The following is a 14,294-nucleotide window of genomic DNA, read 5'->3' on the forward strand; positions in this document are numbered from 1 at the left end:
TTTTCATATGGTTATGCTATGTGATTATGCTTCTGCGCTGCTTTAGGTTAAGATTGTGGTATTTCAGAGTATATAATTGTGAAAGGATTAAAAAAAATCATTAATAGGCAGGTCGTACCAAAAATCCCTGGTGAGGAAGTGAAGACCATCTCTCATCCCCATTTAACCGACCGGTTCACACTATAAACCCTTTAGCATTCTTTTCCCCACTACACTCTATCAACGACCCTCTGTTCGATGTAGTTGTAAGGAAGACTTCCTCACTCTGTGTGAGACCCCTTCGTATCTGACATATTGTATTGCTAGCTGGTATACACTACATGATTTTTAGCTTGACTCTATACCAACTCATCACGAATTAAAGAGAATATAAAACCCTGAATTGTAAGAACTCAAAAAGGGATACAACTCAACCCACTATGCGATTAGTAACTACTACAACGGACTGGTAAAGATTTGAAAAAGGATTTTCAGGACTTATTGATTGTGTAATTATAACTACAAACACTTAAAAGTTAAGGATCTGAAAAACGGATACAACTCATCAAATATGCGATTGTGGGTATCGATGGACTACCGCACTAGTAAAAAAAATGATCCCAAAGGGTATCAGACTCATCCATTCCAGTTTGGTTGCTCTTTTGGCGGTATTGGAATCTACCGAATCTCACATCAATATATGTTCAGTCATATGAGGTTGGAAATTATATTTATCTTAATGGGTCAGAGTGTGCAACTTCTCCCGACTAAACCCCTTTCGCGCTATTATGGCTGTTGGCTCAACCCTACATACTTTTCCTAGCGTACTTGGCCCTGGGAACACCATTATCATATCTTTGCCATACCAACGCAAAGGCAGCAGCATTTCGTACCCTGCCAACCCTTTGGGCCTTGTCCTGTTCTGACACCACTACCTACTTTCTCGGGGCACTCTGGTGGATCCAACCATTACTTCTGTCTTACATTTTGTTGACTTATTAGAGCGTGCAGCATTCACAATTGCCTTCTTTTTGCACTTTTGGTGGCACCGTGGCTACTTTCTTGCGTGCTTATGTTCCGAACTCCTACCTCTCTCTGTTAGTCTTACTGGAGGTTCTCTACTCACTTGCATCCCATAAAATCATTAATGGATTCTCTTCCCATACTCCATACGAGCCATATTAGCAAACCGAACTCAATTAACTTTTGTGAAAGCAACCTCACATCTCTACTGCACCTAAACCTATGGGATTCTAAGATTGATTCAACCTAGATTATATTTTAGCCTATCTCCATATTCAAGGCTTTCGACGCTCAATATTTTCAGACAAAGCTTAAGCCTCTATTGGTCTGGACTCCATAATTCTCGGAGGCTCCAAGCCTATTGGTTTACCATTTGGGAACCATGGATGGCATAAAGCCAACGATTATAACTCAGCAATATTTCAAGCGACATAATCACTAATCTTTGGCAGACCTTTCAAGCTCTATTTGGTCTACTTCCGTAGCGGATTGTCTTGTGGCCTCAATCTCTATTGGCCACTACGCCCTTTGGGACAATAAATGGCATACCCCTCGATTATGTTTTAAGACCTACTCAAGCTTCCAATCAACTACCACATACTTCTCTATCGCATGTACTCACAAAGCTATTATTGGTTTGTCTTCCCCTTTAGGGATTCTTTGGTCCTCAAATCCTATTGGCAATACCCACATGGTATTATGCAATGGTCATCGCCCCTCTTGCTTAAGTTTTCACACTACACAATCCTCCTTGAATACTACAAGCTCCGTTTTGTCTTCCATTCATGAGAGGCACGGACCTCCCCCCGATGGAATCATGCCCTCAATGTATTTTAAACTATTCTCGAGGTTTATCACACTACTCCCTTACACGGGATTGTCATAATGGACGTGACATTCCAATCCACAATGTGTATTTTCAATTTAAAATGAAATTGTCTCTTGAGTCATCCCATTGAACCTTATCATTGGCCTCACATTGTCAGTTTAAAAAATATGTAACTTGACCATTTTCCAACCTCACAAGTGTTCACACCCGTCGGGCTCACACAAATATGATATGATACCAACGTACGGACCGCAATTTCAAAATAAATTAACTTAGGTGCGCGGCACTAATCGAGGCCCCTTTCTCATGCACCCTCGAAAAAAGTCGCCAATAAACACACATAAATCCGGCTGTGAATTACCGTGAGAGGTTACGAAAGCCATCATAGGCATTTCGAAATATCAGTTCATAACAATATACACAAATTCATGAAGACAATGAGACCTCACTACTTTCAATGATTATGCTGGAACTAGTGTGTTATATCATCACCAAGACAACCATCACGATGCCATCATCCGTTAGGTATTCAACATTCAGGATAAACATCTCGTTGAGGGCAATTGAAGAAATTTATTCTCCCCCAATTTAACCAAGATCACACTATAACCCCTCCCCACATATGATTAAGGTTAAGACAATACCCCAATTATACATCCTCCCCCCCCCAAATATTTAGACTATTATTTTAGGACTATTCTGTCCAAATTATCATTGCGGAAATTGCTTTGTGATAAATCATAATTCCATAACGCCTTTAACCCCCCACCAATGGAATTTTTTACTAAAATCCTCCTTTCTTTTTGGGAAGGATGATATGGATTGCTTTGGCAATTGTCAAAAGCTTTGAAAGCCAGGAGTAATAGGCATAAAATCATTTGGGGGTCTGTGAAATAAAATAACAAGATATGTAAAGTAAATTTATACTTTATTAATTTAAATATAAAGTCTTTACAAATTACCTTATATGCAAATAAAAATATCTAATCTAATCTATTCTTTGGATTGGGGCTCACTGAACTTTAAGATGGATCTTTAGTTTTTGGGTGGTACTTTGATGAACCAATTGAAAACTAAGATTTTAAAAAAAAATTAGGGATGGGCTGGCTGTGTATAAGCTGTTAAAATAACGAAATTAACAATTAAAAATCACTAATCTATTTGGTTAACAGTTGTAAATTAATAAAAATTAAAAATTTTATTAAAGTGCTCATTTTATCTAAAATCAAATAATATAATAAAAATATGATTTAAATAACAAAATTATAATAATACAAATTTAAAAAAAATTACTATGAGAAAAATAAAAGTTATTAACACAATTATTTACTTAATTGTTATACTCTCAAAAATTTACTTTACAATAAAAGTTTTATTGCACATGACATTTTGAAACAATAGTAAAATTATTTTGTAATTATCTTTATTATTATATTTAAAATTTAAGTATATTTTTTAATTATATTTAAATTCATATGTTCATTTAATTTTGATTTAATTAAAGTACATAAAACGAATAATGTGTCTAAAAAAACTATTTTTTGATATTAAAATTTCCTAACATGTTACCAAAATAACTGAAAATTTTTAAAATCTGATTGTCAATTTTTTGGCAAATAATTTGAAAACGAGCAACACAAACAAAAAACTAACAATAACAATCTGTTTTTATAATATGGTTTTCTTTACTTTAGAAAATAGAAAGAGAGGAAAATAGAAAATAGCAACGATACCAAATAGACTCTAATTAGTATTGGATTTATATTATGTTATTTTTAAAATATAAAATAAAATGAAAATAAAAAAATGATAAGATAAATTTATGTATTTTATCTAATATTAAATAAGATAGGAATGTATATTTTATTTAAAATTTGGGAATCTATGTTATGTTATGGAATTATAATTTTATTTTGTTTGCATTTATAGGTTTTTTTTATAATGAAAATAAACTCTTTGCAAGTACAAAATTCCAATACTCTTTTTAAGAATAGGGACATTCATAACAACCTTAATCTATCAAACTTTTCTTTTGTTATTTGAATTTTCTTCAAATAGAGGATGTTAGAATTTAAGCATGTTCACAGTTTCATGTTAATAATCTTCGAAACAAATATATAATTAGTTATTGAATTAACCAAGTAAATAAATTTTAGCAACATTTAATGAGTTATTCATAGTTTTATAGAATAACTATAAGACCAGTATGTTATATGGATCAGAATATTGAATGATGAAGAAATAAAATATCAAAAAAGTAAAAGTTGTTAAGATAAGAATGCTTAGATGGATGAATGGTATAACATTGAAAGATAAATTAAGGAATGAATATATTTGCCATAAGTTAGGTGCAAGCTCTTATAAAGGATAAGATAAGGGAGGGCTGAGTCAGATGGTATTGACACTTGCAATGTAGGCTACATAGTGTGCTAATAAAGAAGAGTGAGTTAGTTACTGCGGGGATATAAAAGGGGTAGGAGTAGTACATAAAATAACTTAAAAAGAGATAGTAAGGATTTAATATTACTGAATCTGTCAAAAGAAATAGTTCATAATCGCATAAATTAGCGGAAATTTCATATAACCAATCTCATCTAATAAAACTTAAGGCTTGATTTTATTATTTGTGTTATTGTTGTATTCACAATTTCATATATCAAACGATTTTCTCTCAAAAGGTCTATTTTTTTTTTTTATTTAAAGTTTTTTTGCCTTAAGAAAGAGAGGATGACAATTGAATTAGAGGGTTTTTGTATAAGTTTGGAGTTTCCTTAAATGTGTGGAATGGAAGTGAGGATGTTCCTAGTAGGGTAATATTTTTCATTTAGAAAAATCACTATTATCTTATAAGATTGTGATACACCTAACAAATATTTTACAAAATTTGCAAGTATGCAATATATCGTAAATCTTACAAGGCGGCCTTATGTGAATATATCAATTAAGTTTAGTACATTTGAATTTAATTTAATTGCATTCTAAGTAATTAATTTAATTAAATTAAGTGAGTCCATTTGTTAGCAAAACTCAATGTTAAATGATGGTAATTAATTCGAACCAATTTAGGGTATGGTTTTGGTATTGTTATTTTTTTTTTCTTATTTCTATTTTTACATAGTATTATAAAAAAAGTATTTTTTATATTTAGTTTTGTATTTTTTATTTTTATTTTCAGCCGTTTGTGAAAAAATTGAAAACCAAATTTTGTAAGTTTCAATTGTTTTGGAAACCTATTGTCCAAAAAGTTTAATATTTAAAAATAATTCTTTTAGATTGAATTGTTCGTTTTTAAATAAAATAAAAATAAAATGATCATATGAATTTAAATATAATAAAATTAAAAATACACATAAATTTTAAAAAATCATAATAAATTCAATTGCAAAATTATTTTTTACTATTTTTCAATTAATCATGTCTTGTAAGTAAAATTTGAAAGTATAACAATTAAGGAAAATAATTATAATAATTTTTATTTTTATTATTGTATTTTTAAAGTATATTACTTTGCAATTTTAAAGGTGAAAATGAGTATTTTTTTAAAATTAAGTTTTAATTTATTTTAATTTTATAAACATTAATAAATAAGTTGCTATTTTTTTATTTTTATTTCTATTTTTGGGTTAGGTTTTTTATTTTCTAATTTCAATTTCTGAACAGTTGTTACTCTTAAATACAAGTCTTTTCATTAACAAAAAACACTATTCTAGATGAGGTGAATTTGACAATGTGTTTAATATTTTTTTTTCATTTAAAATAACTTTCAAATAAAATAATTCACGATATAAAATTACATTTGTAATACTATACTTACTCTTTAGAATTAAAACTTAATTTTGGACAAAATAATTTAGTAGCTCTTATATAAATAGTTACTCCGATAGTAAAAAATCAGTATATTATATGTTAGTAACAAAATCAATTTTATATTATGAAATTACTTTTACTCTTAAACTATTAAAATGGTTATTTATGCAATGTCCAGACTCGACAATTAAATTAAGTAATAAGTAATATCGCCTGATCTTGTTATATGTTTTCTTATTCAGCCATAAAATTTAAGTGGGGGGAAACTATAAAGACCTTTTCTAATACTTATATCTATTGTTTTTGACATGAGACATTTGTCATAAAGGTTTCACTCTTAATAAATATGGTGTTAATAATTTTTTGAGAGTCAATTCGTCAAGTGTTGTTTACATTTAAATAAAAGGAAATTATTGATTAGACAGTATAATCATGTTACATTTTAAATTTTGATTGATTTTGTATTATTTTTAAAAATTAAATTAAAATTTGAACATTTTAATTTAAGATGAATTCAGAGACCAAGATATGATTGATCTCTCATTGGGGTACTAAAAAATACTCTTTTTAACATTGAATACAAAGTTACAATCATTAAAATGTGTTGGTGCCACCTCCTTTGTAAAATTGTATGCAAAAAGGAAGCTCATAGCTAAACTTACTTGCCTGAGCTTTATTTCCATAAACATTTTCCTCCAAACGACATTTGGATTATCAAATAGCTGAAGACAATTGGGCTATTGCCCAAGAAATTTTTCGTAAGTACGAATTTCGGATCCTAAATTTAAATTTGGGTGAATTTAAATAACATATAATTTTATATTAAATTCAAGGCTGCTCTTTTCTTTGGGTGACTGAGGTGCTCGCCTAGGGGCTTTCAAAATTTTTTTAAATATAATAATATATTTTTGGGTCCTAAATTTTTTTTTAATTAAATAATATTAATATTATTTAATTATGCTCTCTTTCCATACTTTGACTTCATCACTAACAAATAAATGAAATTGTATTTTAAAATATAAAATAAATACAATTTTATTTTTTTTTTTCAAGTCTCATTGACTTATCAACTAACAACTTTATTATATTTCTAGCTATCTATTACTCTCATCTCTCTCTTTTAGTTTCTCTAAAAAAATCTTTTCATCTCTCACACTCTCTCTCTCATCACTTGATCTTTTTTATGATTTTTACTCCGACTCTTGTGTTCATTACAACTATGCTTCCCATTCTCTGTAATTTCATCAACCCTAATTTTGATTTCAACATTTGTACATTATTTTTCTATTATTCACTCTGAATTTTTTTTTTTTTTTTTTCTATTTTTTCTTAGATTTTGGAAACTTTAGGGTTAGAGCGTTGTATCCGACAAGAATCCAATATCTCTAAAGTCTCGCTTGCCGATCGATTTGTTAATAATAATAATAATCAGATTATATTATTTTCAATATATTATTTTTATAAATTTATTAAATTTATTTTTATTTGTTTACACAATTTGTCAATTTATAGTTAATATAAATTTTGAAATTTATTTATGTCAATGAGAAAATATGAATCCAGATATGAAAAATGAAAAAAGAAAAAAGTATATATTAAACAAAATGTTAAAGATCTTTGATTAAATCTCGCCTAGGGCCCCATATTGTGAAGAGCTGGCCAGATTTAAATTTCATTCAAATTCTCACAAATTCAAATACAAAATATAATTAAATGTAGTAAAAATAATGTTCTATTTTTTCCTATTGATTTATGGCATTTGAATATATGTATATGGAAAACAACATTCGCCATTGGAGAGGCATATGAAGACTGAAAAAACAAAAATAAAAAGAAAACAGGAAGAACAGACATTCCGATGGTTAGAAGACGAGGCCTCTGTGTAGCTTTCATATAGAGGTCTCGACTTCTAACCTCGAACCAAAATGGACCTATCACTTGTTGTATACTTAGGCCTAATGAGCCCTTCTAATTACTTAATTGTGGGGTGAAAAGTGGTCTTGTGGTGAGAGATTGACCTCATGTCAACAATGGCAAGATTCATCAGCACCCAGCTTGATGGCCTCTTTGCTTGCTCTGATGAACCTTGAGAGTGGCAACATTCACATACTCATCAGCTTCCTCTTCAACACTCATTTGCTTCCCCATCCCGATCTGGGAAGCTGCTGAGGAGTGGTCACCATTGAGAACGGCAGCAGTTTGGACCAACTCACTCTGAAACTCAGACAGGTCCCCCTGTTTCTCATCTGCTTCTTGCGCCATCCTCAAAGAGGCCACTTCTGGAAGCACCTTGCAGTAAATTCACGTGCAGTGCAGCTTTTAGAGACCAAAAACCAAAAAAAAGGTAGTAGCAACAAGTGAGAGGTGGGCTTGGGATTGCTTATGAAGAAGTGTTTGTAGATTTGTGAAAAGGGGTACTAGGCGATAGGCATCATTGAGGGTCTCCACTTGATGGCAGACAGCATTGTCAATAATCCAAAAACCAATCGCAGATGATTCCAAATTGCAATATCATATGTGATTGATTCACAAGTCTTGGCCTCTTGGGGTTTACATTCATATGTCAAAAACATATTTTAAAAAAGGTTACTATTTATAATTCATGATTCACAGCTCGATTATGATATTGTTTTCCCCCATTTTTTCAGTGATATCAAACAGAGCAAGCCTTTTATATACTTAAAAGAATTTGCAGATTTCCCAATGATGACTTCATTCCCACATCTCAAATTCCTGCAGCGAAGGGCTCCTATAAAGATTAAAGGGTACCCTGGGCACTCGGTTCTGGGAGGAGTGAGTTGCCCCTACCCACCTGCTCAAAGGTTCCAGCCCTAAGCATCCCTGTGAGTTAAGAAACTGGATGTGAGATTGAACATCTTCTTTATGGTTGCTGGGATGGATGAATGCTCAAAACCTCAGAAGCTTGGAGGTGGTTCCACGTTGCCCTACGCATCACTGCCCATATATGCCAACCACAATCAAACCAAACACAAAAATAAAAACAAAAACCAAGTGGATCCCAACAACACACTAGAAATTTGTCACTGCTTAATTTTCTAAACGCTGCATTATTGACCTGAAAACTCATACCAGTGCCCTTCTTGATCCAGGGGGAGACCATAAGTGGTGGGTACCCGAACACCCAAGCCCCTTGTCAAATTGAAGAAATTCGGGGCAGGACCCACATTCCATCCGGGTTAGGGATAGACCCCCGGAGGGGGTGTGCCACAATGATCATAGAACCCACCAATTGCCTCAATCATAGGTAATCACCAGAAGGGTTCTCAAGTCCACTGAGGGCTCCCTCTCAAAAGTCCCTCCATAAAACCTCCTTCACCAAAAGTCCCCTCTGCCCATTCCGCTAACAATCGTGAAGATGGGTGATTCATCATTTAGCGGGAGATCCCACAACATCAAATACCTTGGCTCGATCAAAAACAGTCAATTTGGGGAGCCTTCCCTTCCTGGTCTCGCGTGCATTGCTTTGAATTTCAAACCATAGTGATGAAATTTCAGAATATACTTCAACTTTCGCAAGTTTTTGTAAAACAGAGTGCTGGGTAAGCTCTGGTAGTAAATCCCGAAGGCGAATTCCATTCTCGTGAGAGAGTCGAAGATGGTTTTCTGAGGGTACCCTTGTGCGAGTTGCTTCGGACGTGGCTGATTGATCCATGGGAGGTGCCGGAGAAGGCGAAGAGCCGGTTGGGTTGGGTCGGACCGGGGGATTGAAGAGAACCACCGGTCGAAGACGGCGTATTCCCGGACCCAGGGAGGTGTAGACGGGTATGGATCCGGGCTTGAAAAACCCTCTCATTACGGTCTCGGAGAGGTTTTGGGAGATGGAGAGGGCTGGTTCCCACGAATCCGGTCCATGGGAGGGAAGGGATCCGGAGCCGAAGACCTGCTGCTCCACGTCCTCGAAGTAGTTGACCCGGGTCCGGATCCACGAACTCGGGCATCGTCGGTAGAAGCAGATGGACCGGGTCCCATTCTTGGTGGAAACCGGGTTGCATTCCGGCGCCGGTGACCGCCGTTGATTGATGGGTTGACGGAGTTTTTCATCCACCCGAGCATGTGGTCGAAGGAGCGATGCTCCAGGACCATAACGACGATGGTTTTGATGTGTTGGGCTCCGGAAGCGAAACGGGTGGGTCGAGATGAACAGACAGCGCGAGGAATGAGGATGAGCAAAGGAGAAAATGAAGGTGCTCTGTTTCCGGATTTGGATTTGTGGTCCCACCCATTTCTGATTTTGAACAAATGGGTCTTTCACTAATTGTGATCACAGAAGCTCGATTATCTGGGTCTCTCTCTCTCTCTCTCTCTCTCTCTCTCTCTCTCTCTCTCTCTCTCTCTCTTATATTTGGCTCACTCTGTTCATCAGAGCTCACAAGCGGACAGTGTAATCTACATATATTATAGAATGTGTGCGTGTATATAATGTATGGCTGGGCGTTTCAAGATCTTTCTGATCTGATAGAGCTCGTCGGTGGGAGGGGAGAGAGAGAGAGAGAGAGAGAGTGAGAGATGCCTGTAATAAGCTGAGCAGCGTGAAGAGGAGGAAGTGGTCATGGTGGGCTTTGCCTTTGGTGGGGGCTTAAAGGGCGGAGCAAAAGAAGAAAGAAAGAAAAGAAAGCAGTAAGTTTGGCAAGTGGCAATTTGGCATCCTCTGTGCAGTCCCATTTTTTTTCTTTAATTCTTTTTTCAAACTATTATTATTTTTTTTCCACACTAAACCTTTTTTATTATCTGATTTATTATAGAGAAAAATAATAAAAAGACATCAAATATCGAATCCTATTAGATTATAGGTGAACCCTTTTATGTAATGTGGAGAAATTTATTAATTTCTTCTCTTTATTTCTTTCCAATCAACCGGATTCAAAGTGAGTTATTGTAGTATGAAAATGGTTGGAATATGAGTTATTTTAATTCATGTGTTTCTTTCCTTTTCTTTCCACGCCAAGTAATTAATGGTGGGGGGATCTAGTTAAAGTCATTTATGAATTATATAAGGGTGTCCATAAAAAATGTATAATACATTTTAAATCGATAAGGGAAAAGAGCATATATATATCGATACGATGAATTTCTAGTTTTTTTTTTTTATTTTTTAAGGCCAACTAACTTTATATAATAATAAACCACTCTATTATTAACTCATTCCACTAAATTTTATTTCACACTAGTTAAATATCTAAAATTACTAATTTAAGCCATCATTACATTTAACTACTATTAAATATTTTACAAAAAATATAAAATAATTATATCTATATTATATGTTATTTTATGAATCTAATTTTTTTCAAGTTTCAATGAAATAGGTTTTTCCATAATAGGCTGATGGATTTAATTAAATAAATAATTACTAATTACTAATTTATGGCGTGTCTATATAAGTTCTTTACACAAGAATATGTTCTTGTAAATTAAAATTATTTTTTTTTATTACATAGGAATTTCAGCCATCAACGAGTCCTTCGGACCCTTTGGTACGACACTAAAGTTACAGATCAGCGTCCTTCGCCCTCAGGTCTTACTGATCAGGGTAAAGTCCAAATACAGACACGGTTTCTGTGTATTAGTTGGACATTCGGTCAACCTGACTCTTGAAACACATCTCCATTACCATCCACAGTTCCCGCTGGCTCACAGAAAACTCTCACCATCCATGGTCCTGGCTGGCACACAGAGCAAACTCTCACCACGGTTTCTGCTACCTCACAGAGTAAACTCTCACCATCCACAAGTACCGTTGATTCCATAAGTGTATATACTTGGAATTGAACCTCTGATACTCCTTACTTGCCGATGTCTTTTTACCGCATTTTACCGTGAGGGCAAATTAAAATTATTTTCTTATTATGATTATAAATATCTTTTTTTTTTTTAGAATTCCACAAAATTTATTTCTAATTAGGTTAATTTGGTATATTTGGGTAATTAATGGGGTTTTTTATCTTGAATTAAAGCAACAAGTTGTTATTGTAAAGAGAAAAAGTACGTGGAATTTTATGATCTTCCTTTTGGGTACGGAGAGGATGGAAGTTGGAGTGTGAAGAGGAGGAATTAGGTCTCTACTTCTAATGAGGTTGAATGGGCCAGTGGGCCACTGCCCAACCAACAATAAATTTTTGATATTTGAATAAAAAAAAAAAAAAAAAGCTCGGTTTGAAACTTGAAAAATATTAAGAAAAGGAAAGAAAAGAAAAATATTAAGAAATTCTCATTTTTATATTTGATTGCCAAGAAAATTTAAAATGAAAATAAAAAAATTTTGCAAATTTATGATCAATATATTGATTCTATACATAATTAATATTTAAATTTTTTTCATACTTCTAATCACATTAAAATAAATTTTTATTTTTAATAGTATTTAATAGAGAAGGAAAATATAATGGAAAATGAGTTTCCTCCTCCTTTTCCTTTCCTTTCCTTTTTTCAAGTAACCCTTGATCCAAACATACACCCTTAAAGGAATGAAAAAAAAAAAAAATGATGAAGAAGGGTATTTTTGGTACATCAGATAAGTTTGCATCCTATCGACATAGTTGCATTTGGGTCGTAAAACTTTATTTTGTCACATTGAAGGTCTTAAAATTATGACTCTATTGCATCATAGTCTTACATTGCGCATATAAAAATTCTATTTGGGGGATTTAGTGGGAATCGCAGGCTTTGCTCTTCTTCCCTCCAATAAAATTTATCAATAGTTTTACGTCTTCATTTTAGGTTGCGCTTGAAACTTAAAAATTATTCAAGAAAAGGAAGGAAAATATAAAAAAAAATTGACTTTTTTATGTTTGGTTATCAAGAAAAGTGAGAAAAAAATTTAAAAATATTTCAAATTAATAGGAAATTTTTTTTATTTTACATGTAATTAGCCTTTTATTTTTTAAAATCTTTAATCATATTAAAATAAATTCTCATTTTTAGTAGTATTTGGGGTAGGAAGAAAACATAAAGAAAAGCATATTCCTTTCTTATTTTCCTTTCATCTTCTTTCTCCCATTAAAAATTTTGTCTCAAATGGACCCTTAAAAAAATGGGTACTCTTCCTTTTTTCCTTGCAATACTAAACCAAATATAGAAGAAGTTAGAATTCCTTGTCCTCCTTGGGATTATAGGCTTTTCCAACAAGTGTATGTTAGCCATTCAACAAGAGACTGTAACTTTAATATGACCATGTAGAGGGAAACATCATTAAAGACATCGACCAAAGCAAATTCAAGGAAAAGTTATGAGATATGAAATCATAGACGGAGACATTATTAACAATAGTTTTTTTTTATGCAAATTATTAAATTCTAAAAAATAATTTTTCTTTATTTATTAAGAAATTTTTTTTGCTAATAATATAGTGCACGTATTCTAAGTCTAGTTTGGCTCATGGAATTAAGGATGGAATAGAATATATATTTATGATTGCAATGACTCTTTGACAACCTAGTAAAGCTTTGTTAAAAGATGTTACATTACTCCTAAGGAATGGACAAGGGATATTGCTGATGGTAATTTTTTATCGATAGTTGATTTAATTTGTTGAGATTTTTTATTCTTTTTCTCTTTCATGTTAAGTTGAATTGGAAACAGAGAAAATATAGAAACGAAAAAAATAAAAACGCCTTGAAGATGATGAACTGTCGCGGAGGAGAATGAACGTGTCAAATTCATTCCATCAAAAAACACAATGATCACGTGCTCAAATAATCCATTAAAAACTATGTGTTCATTATCCATTAGAATGTAATAACTCATTTCTTTCCATATCTTTCCTATGTAGATAAATAAGAACATTTGTATTGTGTGAAGTGTGCAAGTGAAGTGAGTGAGTAAGAAGTGTGAGAGTGCTGAAGGTGAGAGAGAGAAAAGTGTGAGAAGAGTTGAGTTGAGTGTGTGTCTCCTCCTCTTGTTTTTCTCCCAAATTATAGTATATTCGGTGTGCTCCATGTACGTAGGTCAGATTAGACCGAACCACGTAAATTTTGTGTTCTTATTTTGTGTGATTATTATTTCTAAATCCCTAACATTTTCTTGTTGTTTTAAAATGGCCCGATATGATTCATGATAGTCCAAAATTCATGGCATAAAAATTGAGAAATCTCATATTTAATCAAATGTTTTTTGAGTTCTTCAAAATTTCCTAGAATTTATTTTGACTTTTGAGTATTCTTTTTACACATTGCCATAGTAGTGGCATGCCCGTGTGTGATGCACAAGAAACCATAGCCACGATGTGCACCATACGACATGTGCTCGGATAATTTTTGAAAAAAAATATATTAGTGGAACATGTAGTACACGTGGCAACATGCGTATCCATGCACCCCACATGATTATGGTTTTGGGTCATTTTTTTTTTTTTCGGGTTTACCTTGCTCTTGTGGTTGTCTACTATGCACTAGTACATAGTATTAATGCCTTAACTTCCATACCAAGGTTAGCACGGTTAATAATATCGGCCTAGGTATTAAATATAATATGTTTAAATTTTGCCACACAATAATAAGACGATAATATGAGTTAGAATGCAAAGGAAGGGTATCGTGGACCAATCAATAGTTAAAGAGTCAAAATCAAAAATTATACATAAACTATTATTAGGTTATATGCGATATTTGATTTGAAAACTACCGGTTTCTGACTTAAT

General features: G+C 32.9%; 1 pseudogene; it reads right to left on the minus strand.

Annotated features, from left to right (window-relative positions):
• Nucleotides 1-7,610: 7,610 nt before the first annotated feature.
• On the minus strand, nt 7,611-13,384 carry LOC131161003 (non-specific phospholipase C6-like; annotated as a pseudogene).
• Nucleotides 13,385-14,294: the final 910 nt, after the last annotated feature.

Source organism: Malania oleifera, chromosome 7 (assembly GCF_029873635.1).
Source record: "Malania oleifera isolate guangnan ecotype guangnan chromosome 7, ASM2987363v1, whole genome shotgun sequence".
Taxonomy (NCBI): Eukaryota; Viridiplantae; Streptophyta; class Magnoliopsida; order Santalales; family Ximeniaceae; genus Malania; species Malania oleifera.